This window comes from Danaus plexippus, chromosome 5 (genome assembly GCF_018135715.1).
Source record: "Danaus plexippus chromosome 5, MEX_DaPlex, whole genome shotgun sequence".
NCBI lineage: Eukaryota > Metazoa > Arthropoda > Insecta > Lepidoptera > Nymphalidae > Danaus > Danaus plexippus.
In genome coordinates, this window is record NC_083539.1 from 7,585,152 (window position 1) to 7,603,740 (window position 18,589).

Sequence of the window (18,589 nt, forward strand, 5' to 3'; positions counted from 1 at the left end):
CAGGCTTTTTAGAACTAAAATGATGTTTTTTGTGGCAGCTCTGGAATAAATGGCTTGGTATTTCCAACACAGTTCAATTCTTGGCTCTTCATACAGATCCTTGGTGTTTGTCCTCACTTATGACAATGTCTATCAAACACCACCTGAAATCTGCACATCTCGTCTGGATATGATTTAATGAAGGCTTTACAGCCGGTCCTAGTCCGTCTGGAGCAATGCCAGAGTACCCCAGTGCCCGAGAGCACTTTGTAGGTGTACGTGTAATTTTTGTACAGCAATAATGGATGCTTCCCTTTTCCCGAAGGTATGAGAACCCCTAAAAGCATAAACCAAACCAGTTTTACTAAAGCCCTACATAGACATTATCGTGAGCTTTTTTCCTGTTATTTTGATGATATGACCCATTTACCTCTCGTTTAATAATGATACAAACTTTAAATGATTGTTTCATTTAATTTATCATTTTTCTCTCTAAAGGTTTATATATTTTTTATTATTTGTATACGTTTTGTCGATGTTTGGAAAGTAATTAGGCTTCGCCACACCCCTGGGAACAGCATTACACGTTGATAAAAAACCTATCCGTTGAAAAAAATGTAAACTTTTTCTTATTAATTCTGAACCCTTATATAGGTAATTTGTATGTGCTACTATAACAGCAATTTAAACTGTTGTATGAAGGATAAAGATGTTTTAATGATTTGGTTCACTATTTTTTAAATATAATTATACATCTTCGTCATTTTTTAAGGAATGGTGATGTTTATTTATTATATGTTAATTGAATTCATTGTTTTCTTCATGATTGACTGATGTTAGCTTTAACCATTTTAATAAAGGTAAGTTAGACGAAAATAATTAGAGTATAAAAAAATAAAAAATAAAATGAAATGAAATGAAATTAAATAACAATATAAAATTATCATTTTATTACATTAAATATTTATTAAAAAAACATTTAATTAAAATACGGGTTAACTAATTATTATCTAAATTTGTCTAGATAGATCTAGACTGCTATCAAAAATAAAATATAACTGACATTTGCAGTCATAGTCCTTTTTGAATTGACGATTATTTTATCTAGGCGCTAGAACTGTTTATAAAGGGATAACGATTATCTTTTTTGCATGAATATTTATAACATACCACACACATAACTTTAAACAGAATAACAACCTTTTAAAAATATTAATTTATCTAAATCAGGCGATTATATAAACGAAATCGACATATTAAGAAGAAGACAGTTTAAGAAGATACAAAAAATAATACATTCGCAGTTATAAACATAACATAATTTTATATAAGTATTAAATAATACTATCGTTCATTAAAATATTCCACGTATTAAGATGTATGTACATACATTGGTAATAAAACAAAAGGAATAGAACGATAATCATATATTTGATATTATCTACTTAAACATTACAATATATGTACATAGTTTATACTAAACGAAATTCCACTTACGACACAACCGTAGCGTCGTTTAACTTATATGAATTAAAAAAATTGTATTCGTTCACGTTGGACAGCTTAAATATTTCGGTATCCTGGGAGGTGGGTGGTTGTGGTGTTTGTATGAGTAGGCTTGACTGCCGACACTGATGGCCGCGGCCTTACAACCCTTCAACCTCCTGGAACAGTACCACGACACCCTACCATCGGCGTTACGTTTTTGAAAGCTGTACGTAAACCCACAGAGCAGAAGTAGAGGATGTTTACCTCCTCTGTTCGTCCATAAAAAAGTGCCTGCAAAAACTACCCATTAGTCCAACCATATACAAAAATTGTTATAAAATAAGGAGTGACAATAAATATAAATAACTTTAACGAATTAATTATAAGGAATATAATAAAAACTATGTATGATTAATATTTGGCATCAATATGACATAAATAGATAGACCGATTTGTACTCCAGAATTCTAAAGAATATTATAGTAAGAGTTTCGTTTTAATAAATCCTTAATACCGCGTTTCGTTTTTTGGCAAACTTTGGCCGCGAGTGTATGTGTTGTTTGATAAATTCCATAACTTTATAGTTAGTGGTGGTTTGCCAGATCCCGGCTGGGTCATAGTGCAGCGCCATTGAAAGTCTCGCTTTCGTAATTTTTGGAGGCTGTAGCAAAAACCTTTGCAAACCAGTAACCGGTCCCCCCTTTGAGATTTCGCAAAGGAAACTGTAATACAATAAGAGATGTACCTCACAATCACCTACAACTGATGTCCTTTAAATGAAGTCAAATAGTACATGAAAATTATTTGATATTATCAGTAAATAAAAATTTTATTTTATGTCAGTTTTAATTTAACATACACACGTAACAACCTTCCTTACAATTGTTGCATTTGTCTTTCAATAAAAATAGGAAATTATGATAGTCTTTTATAATAAAATCTAAGCCACTTATATCTTATTTGATTTAAATCTTGATGTATCGACCGTCAGGTAATACATGGAACTTCTGCCGCTTGTGACCATGTTCTCCGCAAGCCTTAACAAAAAGGCCTTCATCTGATATCACGATGAAAGCCTTACAGTCAGAAGTATTCGTACACCTCCAACGTTTTCCCGTCTTCGTCTTGAATCCTGAACAATAAGTATAGCCTTTGTAGAGGTAATAGCTTCTACCATTTACCATTGTGATGGCTTTTATTTCAGCTGAAAATAAATTCTCGATTAAAGGTATGTGTAAATTTCGTATGTGTTATAAAGGTTGTCTCTTTAATCATATATATATAGAAAATAAAAAGAAGCCTCAGTATATTAAATTTAATTCGAGATTGTCATTTGTTTTTTACCGTTAGACAATTGACCCTGTATCCAAAATGTTAAGTAATAAAACTCATTTGTATTTATATAGTCGTGACCTACCAGAAGAATGTTTTTAATAGTTTTTGTTTAAGTCTTCATATTTATACTTTAATATTCCAAAAAAAATTTTGCCACATGCATTTCGAAGCTGGATGTTGGGTTTCCTCTAACCGACATGGGCTCTTTTAATTAGAGACTAGGATTTGAGTGTCATTGGTACAGTTATGAAGCATCAGCTTTTTTTTTGTATTTATTTCAACATGTTGCTTTCCATCAGAAAATAGAATTACAATAAAAAAATCCATTAATTTAGGGAATAATAGATTGACAGATATTCTGGTTATTTATTATAGAGGTTACGATGAAGAGATTAAGTAGGTACACATTAAACACTAAAACCTGTTATATGGGTATAAATTATACGACGGCCATACTTCCGATCCTCGCAGACATCTTGAGTACCTTTTTATATCTGATACGAACATGTGCCTGCCGTTGTTCAACCTGCGAAGGATGGTTGGGTTGTGATGATGTACGCCAGGTTCTCTCATGGGAGTAAAGTCCGGGTATACATTCAGACCCACGTAGCAAGTCTTCGTGCACACACAGCGCCACCTGCTCCTACTCTTGGCTAGTTTGGAGTAATAGAAACCTCTGTACTTAAGAAACATTCTTCCATCATCTGTAAATATTTGCTGGACTGCAACAGAAGATAATAACTTAGAATCCATCCGTCTATCGTTCATTCAACATATATCCAACCTTTTACTACTGTTTTTCTGTCTCAAAGTTTAAAATTACTAATTTTTAAATAAGATATTTTTGAAACTTCTTATGCCACTTTCAACAAAGTTGCGTTAAACGTTTAACGCTTTGGAGGGGGGGGGGGGATAAAGACAGAGCGAGAGGGCATTCGTGGCGCTGGAACGCATGCGGACAATCAATTGTGACTTATAAGAAATTAACATTACTGATTTTCGCTTCTTCCACGCGGAGGGAGTCAACGCACAATTATTATTTTTTTATATTTTTCTCAACGTTAATACATTTTCTAAATTTTATAATAAAAAAAAAACTTCATGGAGTATTGTTCAAATATTATTAATAAATAAAAAAAGTTTAATTACGAATATGTATATAATATTGAGGAAAAAATATATTTTTTTAAATAAATATTTCACCTGTGATTCGTCACGTGAAATTTTTGTACAATGTAAATAGGTTTGTAAATTTAATTTTAAACACTTTCTCTGAATATATACTCGTTTTTTTTTTTGTTTTAAAGCACGTTTCCTCAGATTTTTTCAATCTATAACTATATGAACTGAACAAAAAAAAATATAATAATTATAATTATTAAAATTAATATAATCATAATTACATTTACATGAAGTAAATTCCTTCCTTTAAAAAATTACTTTCGAGTCTTGCGACGTCTGACCAAAACATATTTTCCGTCCCTGCACCTCGTATAGATCGCTGGAAAGTGACAATGATCCCCTCTCATGTTCAAAACGTGCAAGTCTCTATCGACGTGGATATGCGCGAAACATATGTTTGTAGAAATGCATCTCCACTTCCTCTGGACCCCAGCCACCTTAGAGTAATAATAATTTTGATATTTCAACAGCGCTCTACCTCGCTTAGTCTGTATAAGGAATGCTGAAATATAATAATACTATAAATCCGTATAATACAAGATAATGCAAACAAAACAAGCTAAAACTGTACATTTATTATCTTGTAATATCAAAAGTATATTTTTCGGGATAAGTATTCGTTATTTTTTTTTAAATTTCGCGACGTTTCGACTACTTTACGGTAACCCTGACCACGGACAGACGAGATGAAAGTTATAATTTAAAAAATTATGACTTTCACATATAATTTGCAATAATTTTCTTAACTAGGTAACAACTAGGTAAATAAAAATTTTTCTTAAGTAGGTCATATCTGTTCTAAATCAATTATCAATGTTAGTATATGTGCATAATGTATTTAGCAAAAATAGATTAAGAATAACTTTTTATCTTATGTATGCTTTCGCTAGTTGACTCCGTCTTGTGATGAGGTCTTAGACCTTCGCGAGTATTAATTTTAATAAAACTAATATTTTCGGATTTACCACGCGTTTTTAATAATTTTATCTACATACTCCCGACGCGACGTTTCGGTTACTTTGCAGCACACGTGATAACGGACAGACGAGATGTGTCTCTGGCCTAAATGGTTACGATTATATTTTTTGTGCTAAAGTTTCGGTTGTGTTAATTTTGATGAATTGGAAAAGAAATTAGTACTGATTCGAATAAAAATCTTTCAATAAAATACTAAGAAATTCCGGATGTGAGTGAGAGTGAGATGAAAAAATTTTCAAGTATACATATGTCAAATAAATTGTAAGATACGTATGAAATAAAACTGTATGATGGTCTTTAGTAAAATATTATTTTGTTGTAAAATAATATTATTTTCTCCGTCACAATACATACCATTTTACAAGAGAGTCAAGTGTCATATAGATACGCCTATTTCTTTAAGAGTATATAATTTTGATAAATAGAACATGAATATTAAAATATTAATTGCACAATATCTGTGATTAATTTAAATTATTTATGTCATAGTATTTGGCATCTATGTTTTGTGTTTATTCAAAACTATGTAACAACGACGGGGATAAAACATATGATGTAAAGAACAAATAGACAAATAAGGTCATATGTATTTATATAGACCCGTTTATTAAATAAGTAACAAAATATTTTCTTTTTGTAAAACTAAAGAATAACATAAAACACATAAATAGCAGGCGTGTAAATTTTAACTGCTTTCTTGACATATTATAAGTATTGTTAGGTTCTTAAAAAATAAAATAAAAAGTACAATGCATTCCTTGGTCATATAAACTAAAAATAAAACCGTTATTTTATATTACTGACATCAAAACATTGAATGCTAGGCTATAAACAAAATATACAAAAATTTGCCACAAATAACTATCTTAATATTATTCAGATAGTAGCATTGAGATTAGCTCTTTGTTTGCTCAATCTTAAAACCGACTTTAAAATGAAATGGTTTTAATTTGAGAAGAATTTTTATTAAATTTTGAAAAAAAAAAAAACAAAAAAAAATACAGATTTTTTTTTACTTTTAGGTTCTTATTCATTGAATCTTTCCTTTCTTATGATATAATTGACATTTGCATTTTGAAGGGTTTAAAAATACTCCAGGTTTAATATTTCTGTGATTGGATTTTAACCAAATGAGTATTAGCAGTTCAAGAAATTTCTTATCTCTAATTGATGACTATACCTTTCCCCTTATTCCTTCTCTTCATCAGGATTTGATTAAAACAAATATTTTTAGTCATTCATGAATAACCCTAACTATTTAATGCAAGACACTACCAAGTATTCTGTAAGCCTCAGTTGTATTAGCGTATAAGTAGAGACAACGGTGAGTAACGGTGAGGCAGGAACACTTTACTTTTATAGTTAAAGTATGGAACAGAAACGAAACTTCTCAGCATTCCGCGGATTCACCATGTGGGCGGTTTCGGGTCCCTCCCGTTGCAGGGAGAGGAGCTTTAACAGTGCCTGGGACTTGCGACCCGTCTGTAGGTTATAGAGCCTTTAACTAACGAGTTCAACGCTCACCTCCACCGTCCAATCTCCTCTCTCTAACTAACCAAATTTGAAACCAACCTTGTAATGGTGCCTTTAGAGTACGTTCTAAGAATGAAATGAGTTATAAGTTATGCATGTTTTACATGGACTTTCATTAATTTATAAGAGTCGACGACCTCGATTTAGTCGTCTGTCAGAGCAACAATTTCCTTCATTAAGGTACTTTGAAACAGACAGAATGTTTTAACTAAACAGTTGAGCTATTTTTAAAGAGCTCTGACTTTGTATTCTTCGGTGGGTTAGCGTGATGTGTTTGGAAGAAGCCTGACCTAATCATCATTAAATGTGAATATACGCATAACATAAGGTGCAAAAGCAACGTGTTAATTTTTTTTTTTAATATTTTTTTATAATAAGTATGATTTTTACACCAGAAGTTACTTGACGTTCCTGAAATCGAGCATCTAAGCTGAACATTCTGACACATTAATTATATTCATACAGACAAAAAAACAAGATAAAAATAAACAAATAGAACTTGTATGAAATAAACCTGATTTTTAAATCCTTAAAGTCCTGATTATATTCAGTAAGCTTTAGAACACAAAGAAATTGGGAATTTACAAAAAAAGTGCCCCTTTTAGATTAATAATTAAATATATATATATATATATATATATATAATATATATATATATATATATATATATATATATATATATATATATATATATATGAGCAAAAAAGTCTTTATAATTTTAGTAAATTAGAAGATAAATTACTATTGTCATTATTGTATCGAAAGAAGTTAGTCTTTAAGGGAAGTACAAAATATCGTCTAACCAATGAAATAAATAAACGAAGGAAATTTCTTCTGATAAAACTCTAAAATAATGTGGATTAGACTGAAGAATAAGATTCTAATTTATTGCAAAATTCCGTGCAGTTCCCGATGGATCAGGGCATAAGAATATAATGTTCAGTCACGGAACACAGGTTACAGATGTCGGTACCTTTTGATCACGTATCTAATTTTTTAACACGCTTTATAAATTGCCCTCCGAGGCTTATTCCGAAGTCCAGCGTGCGGAGTCGCTGGCAGAAACGAGTATTCCGTACTATATCTTGAAGTAAGTCCCGTCGACAGTTTTGTGGAGTCGCTTGTTTCTGTGGTTGTGTTCGTTTTGTGTTATCTTGATGTTTAGCTCATCATCAGCACACAGGTACGCCTTACACCTCGGATAGTTGGTGCAACTCCATCGCATCAGACTTCTGGTTTTGTAAAGCTTGAAGTAAGTGTAACCGTGGTACAGCATCTGAGATTTGCCGTTGCTCAGCGTTATTAGTCTCCCTGGAAGATGTTTTATTTTATTCAACTTGATGAAGATATATAATAATAATAATAATCAATTAATTTCAAGTCCGCCAGGCATTTATTCCCTTTTTGTCTCGGGAAACGAAAGTTTTATATTCTTTATAAATTAGGAACATTTGGGGTATAATCATATTTTTTTTCGTAAATTTCATAATTTCTACATGTCCTTTGCACTCTGAATATAAGTATATATACATTGGTCTGTATATATACATATACATATACATACGAATCATTTTATTTTTTCACCTTCAATGGTAATCTTATAAGTTTGTAAATAATGTCTTGTAATAAAAAAAAAATCCGATATGTTTCATTTAATCTCACAACGCGACAGAAACAAGTAATACGTAATATATTAACTATTAGGTACTAAACTAATACACTAAGTACATTTTACCGAGTTAAGGAATTAAAATAATAGTATCATATAAATTAAAATTAGAGGTACATAATTGATAAATTTATTATAATTTAAATAAATTTGATAATTATATATCTATTTTATATAATAAATAATTAACATATAAAAAGATAACATGGAGAATATTAGAATGTATTTTCTAAGTATTCATATTTACAGAGCTGTTAGTGAAGAGAATTAAGAAAATTTAAATGCTCAGCAGCTAAGTGATAATAAAAATACACTTATAATAAATAAATAGGAAGAGATAATACTTTGTGTTGTATAGCGTAAATCTAATCTATTCTAAGATCACGACTAAAGTACATTTATAATAAACAACTAAGCGTCTTAACTGGCTCATATATCTGTGGACTAAAAAGATTATACATTGGGCGCAGAACCTCAACTAGTTTTTTTTAAATAACAAACCTTGAAATTGAATTTGAAGTTTGTGACTGACCTATAATTTTTTAGGTTAAGTTTACTATATAAATTTTTGTAGGTTTCTCCGTCGATCTGTAAATTTATTACGTTAAATCTGTTTTAATTTCATCTTAAAACTAACGAGATCCTCTGAACTACGTCTTAATATTTAACTTGGCAGAGCGTGATTGGCGTAAGTAATGGCATGACATGTCGTTGGCGGGGTCTTCGTTTTTTCTCCAGCTTGTAAGTTCCATTGAGAGTCCTGTGGAACAGCTTCGGTTGGTGCTCATGCTCTCGCGGTTGACGGATTATGTTGAAGAATTCGTCCACGTATAAACTCACGTAACAGTGATGAGTATTTATGCACCGCCAACGGTTTTCTAAATTCGGCGTCCGTGTGTAGTAATGGTCACGGTACTTCATGTACTGTTTGCCGTGAACGGTCGTAATCATCTGTACTGAAATATTTATATGTATTTAGTTTAGATTATTCAGCATATATTAAAATCTGTTAGTGGTCTCTGATATATTTTTTTCATACTTTTTTTTATTTAAATATATTTAGTACTTCAAAATTTTCAATTACCTTTTATTTATCTTGATTGAATAATCTTTTTCTATTGTATAAAACAAAGTGTTTATTATTGATTTATTTATTTTAAATTTTTTCACGTACAATCATTGTCTAATAAAGATTTTTTTGTATTGATATATTATATATAAAGTATTTTTAAGTAAATTATATGAAAGGTTTCACAGCGTTCAGCAATTTAAGAAACTTTTAACGATTTACAAAAATATTATTGTATTATTATATAAATACGACAAAAATATCTATCTAAAGCATTTGACTAAAGACTTACATATTTTTATTGTGACACCGTATAAATATTAAAATCATTACATTAGATAATTAAAATATATTTTTACATACACGATCTGCACTCGCATAACCTATTACTAAAGATAAGGAATATTTGCAGGTTATATTGATAGAGTTATAAAAATACGGAAATGGACTTATGTTATTACAGTAACTATAAATTGTGCTGTGGGAGTGTCGTTCTTAGAAATTTGTATATCCTACAAAATGTATTCAAGAAAAAGGCAGTAGATTAGTAAAAAAATGGAAAAACGGTTTTAGTTAAAAAATCACAGTAGTTGTTGGCTCGATTGGCTTTGACAGTGTCACTGGGAGGGACATAGAAAAACTGGTTACTGTCAGTTTATTATTAAACTTGTTGGACGTTTGCTATCCTGAATACGACCGTGCGCTTCAAACAAGTTTTAACCGTCACTCTATAGAGCCTTTAAATTTTATATTCATAAATCTTTGCACGTCATAATATCCTTTAAACCTATAGTAAACCTGTAGAACTCCCATCACACACGTGCATACAGTCCGTTTGTAGTTTTGTAAAGCAATTTCTTTCTATGGTTGTGTTGTACATTTGCTTTGATTACTGTGTTGGAGAGGTCTATATTAAGGTAGGCGCCACATTTAGGGAACACGGTACAACACCACCTACTACAGCTCTTACTCGAGTACCTCTTGTAAAACGTGTATCCCTGGCATGTTGCTATCGTTTTTCCGTTCGTCATTGTAATGATATTAACTGCAAAACAATAAAATAAAGAAAATATGAAAAATTTAATTTCAAATAAAACAATAATATTTTCTTGTTCTATTTAACAGTACAGAATATATAACGTATAAAGTAATTCGTTAATGATAATAAATTGTAGCGTAAATTTTAACGTATTGATCGTTAACACACAAAAGTAATGTTTTCCTGTCGTGGTTGTGATCTGTAGGTGCTTCCACTTAGGATGAGGTGCGTCTCATTTACACACACATACGCCTTGCATTTCGGGCGTGTGGTACGAACCCATGTCTGACCCATCTTCACTGAGTACCGGAAAAAAAGCTATACCCATCGTGTTCCAACTACAATGTTTTTTGTTCGATATTTTTATTAAACGCACTGTAATATAAAGGCATATAATGTAAGCTTTGATATGAATGAAAAAATATTTAGTTCTTGATTCATCTGCTCAAGAAATAAGGTCATTACAAGGCTTCTTATCTAATGGATAGAAACTTATTGCCGTGCCCTTGAAAGAACGAAATTATCAATGAAAACAAAATTACATTTCTATATTATAATTAATAATAAAATTTTAACATTGGTAACCATTGCTAACAACTAATATTCAGGAATAAAATTTTATAACGTAACATCACTGACTATTAATGTTGCAACTAAGATAAATAATTTATTGAGCGTGAAATATTAAAATACTAAAATATTTTACTTAAAACGGAATAATTACTTCTATTCCATTTAAAATTTGGTCTATATTTTTAAAAAAATTAGTCTTTTTATAACCACGTATACGCTCAGACAGATTTTAGAAGCGCGTTCTTTAAGACGCCATTACATTAGACAGCGATCTATATAAGTGCGACCATAAGTTGCTTACAGTAAATTTTAACAAAGTTATATTTTTTTCATATTATTAAAATACGTAACATATATAAAAGTTAATTAAATTTACATTTAACTTAATTTATATTTTGAAATAACCATACCTTTCAGCGAGACAATGCTAAATAAAAATATATCTATGAGACTTTTAGTCTTTTATATTATAAATGACTATTTTCTTACATCTAAGAAACAAACACATTAGAGATCCTTGTTTTGTACATAATAACTACAACCACAATGATAGAAGCTAAGCCTTTGAAATAAAATTGCAATATGTTACCTATACTATATCCTAGGAATACTAGGAGATATAATTTTATATTTATATATATATAGTTTTATATACATCGATTTACGAACATTGAATAAAATTTTAAAGATTCAACATACCTATTATGGAAATAAATTTTTAATTAAATTAATTTAACCCGCGTCTTGATATATTTACCATCCGGGCATAGTTGTAGTATGCGTTTGAAATGAGAGTGATCTATAAGACAGTCGATGACGTCATAATGGTCGTTAACGCAAAGGAAGGCTTTGCAGCGCGGGAAGTTGGTGCAGACCCATTTTTGTCCCACTCTCATCCTGTACCGGAAGTAGAAAGTGTAACCGTCGTAAACCAGCCAGTTCTTACCGTGCGCCGTCGTTATCATGTGGGCTGTAAGTATTTGATATTTAAGATATATATATATATATATATAACTATCTGTAAAGTATAATTTGCGTTTCATAAAATTCTTAATATCGTTTTAAATTCATGTTGCCGCTCATTAACTTTATATAAAATTGTTACTGACATACATTACTTGAGGTTAAAGTTGTTAAAAGGTTAGGCTATTTCATAAGCCTATCAAAATAACTAATAATATTGATATATGGATAAAAAGTAATAAGAAATGTTGAAACATAATATATATTTGTAATCGTATAATACACTGTGATTCACTTAATTTTTCTCTTAACATATGTGCCGTTAGCGCACATTTGCAGCTTCTTCTTTGCGTGGTTGTGATCTGTCCTGCAGTGGAGTATGAAGAGCCAGTCATTGACGCAGAGATATGACTTGCATCTTGGGAAGTTGGTGCAAACCCACCTCTGTCCTGAGCGTCGTATACTCCTCAAGAAGAACGTGTATCCTCCATACACTAAAGACTTTCTCCCAGTAGACATTGTTATCAGGTGAGCTTTATTGATAATAAAAAAAAAAACAATTTTAACTTTTGAGAACTTCTAATCTAATTGCTATTTGTAACGTTATATGTACGTTTGAACTAAAATTTATTGGTAAAAAAAAGAATGATTTTTTAGTGAAAAAAATATTCTTTATTGTTCTGTAGTCGTAATAGTATATCGTTTATACTTTTATATATTTCCCACTCGGACATAAGTATAGTTTTTTTTGTGAATGATTGTGTTTTGTTTTGGAATCTATGACGCAGAATTTATCGTCGACACAGAGGTATGATTTGCAGCGAGGGAAGTTGCTGCAGACCCAGCGTTGACCCGTCTTGATGGTATAACGGAAGAAAAACGTGAAGCCACGGTATACCAGGCACTGGCGATCAGTCTCCATAGTTATCAGACGAGCTGCAATTAAATTAGACATTTAATTTTAAAGTTAATAAATATTGTAAAGCTTATCTATCTACATAACTGTTGAGACAAATAACTGTTAACATTCATGTCGTTTTAAAAAAGAAATTAAAATAAGAATAGAAATAAATTTAAAAAAAAATGTTTTCAATAAAATAACAATAATAGGATATAGCAAAACGAGAAATAAAAAAAATAAAATAATTTTTTTCATGTTTTTTTTTTTATGGATTGATGTCACACTCGTTCTTGAATGAATATACATATGTCATGATATTTTACTGACGCACTTATCGTAATATTTTTTATAAAACAATTTTTTTACAAAAATCAAAGAGATAATATGAATCTTCAGCAGAAGCAGGACTTGTTTCTACTTTAATGCAAGCGGGACGAGGTATCTGAGAGTTCGAAACGATGAAATAAACTTTACCGGTCTTTTTTCGTGTCAGTTGCCGGTCTTTTCAAATAAAACGATAAAAAAAAATAGTATACGCAGCATAAAACCATTGCTTATAAAAAATAACTGAACGCTTACTACAACTCAAAAGCATTTTGAAATATAACAATTCTCACAGATCATCGTGGCGTGCTCTAAGCAGAAATATATTTGACAATTACGACAATTGTATCTTGTTTTTCGATTTTTTGCACTGGAACAGAAAGAGCAACGTCCTGGTTGACGTCTAGAGATTTTCACTCCGTTGAAATTGGTAACTAACGTCAGTTCCTTGACATCTAGAAAATAAAAATTCGGTCAAAATTGTTGACCAGTGTATTATAAACATTTTATTGAATTTAAAATAGTATGATTTATATATGACTTTCGTCTCAAACGATACCTTATATAATAATATTAATAAAATGGTTTATACTTTAATGTTTTGTAAAGACAATGGTACTGACATAATGGGATCTAAGACTTTCGCGAGTATTCATTTAAATGAACTTATATTATTCGGTTTAATACTAAAAATAATCCGAAAAATATTAGTTTCATTTAAATGGTACTGACATGTTTTTTAAAGGAATTATTTCTGTATTATAAAAAAAAACGTCGTCTACGTCGATTTAAAAAAAAACGCTTGTAGGCCTAGAGATCATACTACCCGATAAAAAAAAGTGATTGATTTTCGATGAAAAAAAAATTATAAGTTATAATACATTTTTCTTGATTTTGTCGGTTGTTAATAATTAATTTTAACATAACTAAAAAGTCTGACTGCATATAACCAGTAACAGGTAGCTTTAAACACATATTTCTTGCTTTGAATATATTTATACAAGAATTGTAATATATATTTTGGCAAGATTTAAGCAAAATCATAACAGGTTTTGTTCGTAAATAATTTTTTTAATTCATTTCCAATTTATACATATTATCTCTTTTTGAATGTATCAATTCAAATATAATTCAATTAAAATCCAAAACACTCCATCACTATTCTATCGTTACAAAGTTGTAATCCCTTTGAGTTTATTTTTTTTTTAATATAATTATAACTATAAAATAATACTCAATAACAAATCTAGATATTTATTACATTATGTTATGAAAAGAATATAAAAAAAAAATTGATCATCACATATCTGAGGGGATAACATCCGAGTTATGAAATTTTAACATAGGCACCAGTTTTATCCACTTTATAGACGGGGCGTTCATGACCGTTGTGGTTGAGGCTGTATCTTATTACCACTTCATCATTATCAGATATTGCAACGTAGGCATTGCATCTCTTCTTGGAGGCAGAGCAACGCCACTTGACCCCTCCGAAACATCGTATGTGTCCGCCCCCCTTGTGGAAGGTGTAACCATCCACCATAAGAAGTACCTTCCCGTTAGGCAAGTTAATAAAATGAGTGTCTGAAAATTTTAACTTATCTCATTTATAACTGCATTATAATGGGACAAAATAATGTGATAATTCATATAAGTCTTTCTTTGAAAATCGTTTAATTTAAATAAAAAGCGATACCTTCTGCGTCATAATTTTTTTATGATAAAAAAAAAATACTAACTAGGAAATAAATAATATTTGGACAAAGATATGGCACATTAAAATTAATATCCTATAAAACTTCACTCCTTTCAGATCTAAATCAGCATTTTTTATCACTACAGTCGAGTTAGCGTATAATCCTCATAAAACCGGACGGTGTCTGATTGTACATTGGTGGACTGTGGTTGTGCTGTCCGCATACCCTGAGGATAGCGTCGTCTTCTTTGGAAACGACAGCAAAAGCCTTACACTTTTCCTTCTGTTTTGAGGAACATCGCCAACGGAATCCACCGCCGTATTTCGAAGATGAGATCTTATGATAGGAATATCTGTCAATTACAAGAAGTGTCGCACCGCTGGTCAGCTGAATGAATTCTGCATCTGTGGGTATGAATTAAGTGAGTGATGCGTCTGGTGTCTAAATCATGGCTGTTAAATTAGGTTAAAAGTCGGATATATGGTGACATATTAAAATAGTATACGTCTTGTTGCGTGGAATTAATTATATTTGAGGTAAAGTCGTGTTAGTTTTTTCATAAAATCTAACGAGTAATTGCGATGTCTTGTCAGTCTAAGTAACGCATTTCTATAATCCGAAAGGGCAACAATATTGCTGAATCTGTTATAACTTGAGGGACAAACTCACTTCATATTAAATCTATATTTTTTGATGAGTTTTTAGTGCTGTGTAAATTTATTTATCAAATATATAGTGTAGTTAAAAAGTTAAATGTATTGTATTTTAACAAAATTATGGTATTCCGATTTCACACATAGTTCTTATTTGTGCAACCAACCATTATGATGTGGGGTTAGGGTGATGATTTCTGTCTATTGATCTTATTTTGGGGTCATTGACCACTATCAATTTATGTAAAAGTAAATTATGTAACAACATTTGCGACTAAAACCCAAACACTTTAGTATCATTAATTTAAATGTCTCCTAGCGGAATCCCTGGACAGTAATGAACTGTAAATCGGATGGCAAATATTTTATAACACGAAAGTAATAAAAAGAAATGTAATTTAAATTTCAATCATCAAATTCTTATATAAAATCGTCCAGCTTGTTTGTAAACTGGTGGATCATGATTGTGATATCCGTGTACACGATAAAGGGTCTCGTCGTTGTCGGAGAGAATCACGAAAGCTTTGCACTTGGTCCTCTTTCTGGATGAACACTGCCACCTGATGCCGCCACCGTACTTAACTCCGGCTATTTTGTGGTAGGAATAGTCATCGATCATAACTAACACCGACCCATTTATCAGTGTTATGAAGCACGCGTCTGTGATAGAGATACAAATATACATAGATTACAAGTTTCTTTCAAGCCATACTTTAATAGCGTCATTCAATGTCTTATCTCATTTCCTACTCACACAAGTATAGCAATATGCACTGCTGTAAATTTCAAAATAAAAACCAATATATATATACATACATATATATGTATGTAATTTTATAACAATTAATAAATCCTGGTAACATTATAATAAAATATTGTCAAAGAGTTAAATTTTATAATGCAATCCATTGATTTCTCTGTACTGAGGCGGTTCATGACAATGGTTTGCTGTCACTTCCAGAATTTGACCGTTTTCTTCGTTGACGCAATAGTTGGCGTTGCAACCCCTATTTTTACCAGAGCACTGCCATCGCACACCTGATTTGCTCTTGACTCCAGTACGATGAAACGTATAACCATTTATCATCATAAGACGCTTTCCAGATGTAAGCTGAATCATTTTAACTAAGGAGAAGAAATTACATAGTTATTTCAGATTTCCATTTCATTTGTATGAGTATCATTAAAAAAAACAGCTCAAGAAGAAACATAGGAGAAATAATTCTTAATATGAACATAAAATTACAATGAGAAAAGCTAAAGGTGCTCCATAAAAATGACACTTAACGTCCTTGTGTATAGTGGCCGTTCTTGAACGGTCTAAAAAGTTTAAAACAAATCTATTTGGCACCCTCAAAATACATGCGATTAAGAGTTTTTTATTCATAGATCTTCTCACAGTTTTGTTACGTACGCGCAACATATTATAAAATAAATGAACATCGCCGGGGCAACATCGTTGTATGGATAAAATTTCATATTACGAGTGACGTTGCTGACTCCGCGGAATGAACACCAAGCCGTGTGAACCAGAAGATTCCTGATACCGCACAAGCAATGGAATGGTATTGCTAGTCTAACATCGGGGCAATCATGTAGTCTTAGGTTTAGGTTATAAGTTTTAATATGTAATTTTTATTATGAGACGAAACCTCTCAGCATTCCATGGATTCACCGTGGGGATGCCGGGTCCATCGCGTTGCAGGGAGAGGAGCTTCAACATTGCCTGCGACTTGCGATCTAGGTGTAGGTTTAAGGGGCCCCTATCTAACGCGCGTTAAACGCTCACTGCCACTGTCCAAGCTCCTCTCTCTACCTAACTAAATATGAAACGAACCTGCTAGGGCTGCCTTCGACGCACGTTCCAAAAATGAATTGATGTTAGTTCTTGGCAGGCCTAAGTCTTTTAGCAAGTGTACAGAGATTTGGCTGTTATACCTCTCGCTCCCACTTCTACCGCGTACAAATTTACAACGAACATATTCTTAGTGATTTCGTTAGTGAGCTCGTAATACTTATTGACCTTGATGGCATGGTCTTTGGGGATGTTAGTTTCCCAAGGAACCGTGAGCTCTTTTAGTACAACGCGCTTTAAAATACGCGAATTTAAAAATATGTCCTATCTGGAGGCCGACGCAAAAATATCCTCTGGGATCTTATATTGCTCCTCATACGTGTCCATCATTAAAGTCCAATCCGAAGCCGCTTTAATAATAGAGTAAGGCTTGACGTTTCATTTTGTAGCCCTAGTGCCTTCTCTCACAAAACCTATTGATCGTTGGTTCGTGGTTATTTCTTTTTGCGCCCTTGCTACCGATAGACTATACATATAAGTTAGTTTCGAAGTTTTCCTGGAACCTCCCGTTGCCACCTTATATAATTGTATAGTATCACGTAGGTTGTTGAATGAAAAATAGTAAACGCTGGTGTGTGACGATACGAACTTAAATATAAGGAGTGATTAACAAACGTACATTAACACCAAGGTTGATTTATTTTAACTTTCTTTAAATATAATATATTTATCAACTATCTATTTAATTCTATTCACAATGTTTTTAATCGCCCTGACTTCATTTTGAATATATTAAATATTTATCATATCATATGTACAAATAAATAAAATTACTTTTTTTTGTTTCTTTACCAAAATATTTTTTTGTCTGCCTATTCGCTTTCGTGTTAAAATCTGAAACGGTGATTTTCACTGAGAGATAACGTGTAATGAGAAATGACTAAAACTAAAATTTTTTTAATACTTTTTTCACGTTCACAAAATGGCTGGCATAGTTTTAAATGAACTTAAACCGTTATCAAATTCAAACTTATTCTCTTATATCCGAAGACGTTACCATATCTTCTTTGTATTTGAAAACAAAGATACATCTGAAAGCAAGGTAACAAAATAAACACCTTTAAAATTCCATTCATGAGATTTTTTTAAACGGTTCTAAGAGTGTCATTTCGAATCAAATCTTCACAAAATGGCCGGTCTTCGAGAAGGCATATCCTGGGGGTTCATGGTTGTGATCGTTTCTGACTTTCATAATAACTCTGTCCTTTGATATCGTTACGAACGCTCGACATTTCTTCGACAGACGTTTACGACATGCGTACCTGACGGTCCCATTTAAGAATGTACTATTTCTGCTGAAAGTATAACCTTCTAGTAGAAAGAACTGTGAACCGTCTATCGTCTCCACGAA

At 31.6% G+C, this 18,589-nt stretch overlaps 2 long non-coding RNA genes across 2 annotated transcripts; both read right to left on the reverse strand.

The window, feature by feature from the left end:
• Positions 1–1,391: 1,391 nt before the first annotated feature.
• Positions 1,392–7,548, reverse strand: LOC116769161 (uncharacterized). Its single transcript, XR_009753920.1, has 4 exons — positions 7,469–7,548; positions 4,206–4,486; positions 3,287–3,524; positions 1,392–2,671 (listed from the first exon to the last, which is right to left on the reverse strand). It is a non-coding gene; the product is annotated as an uncharacterized LOC116769161 (long non-coding RNA).
• A 4,503-nt stretch (positions 7,549–12,051) lies between these two features.
• Positions 12,052–13,712, reverse strand: LOC133320384 (uncharacterized). Its single transcript, XR_009753755.1, has 2 exons — positions 13,327–13,712; positions 12,052–12,744 (listed from the first exon to the last, which is right to left on the reverse strand). It is a non-coding gene; the product is annotated as an uncharacterized LOC133320384 (long non-coding RNA).
• Positions 13,713–18,589: the final 4,877 nt, after the last annotated feature.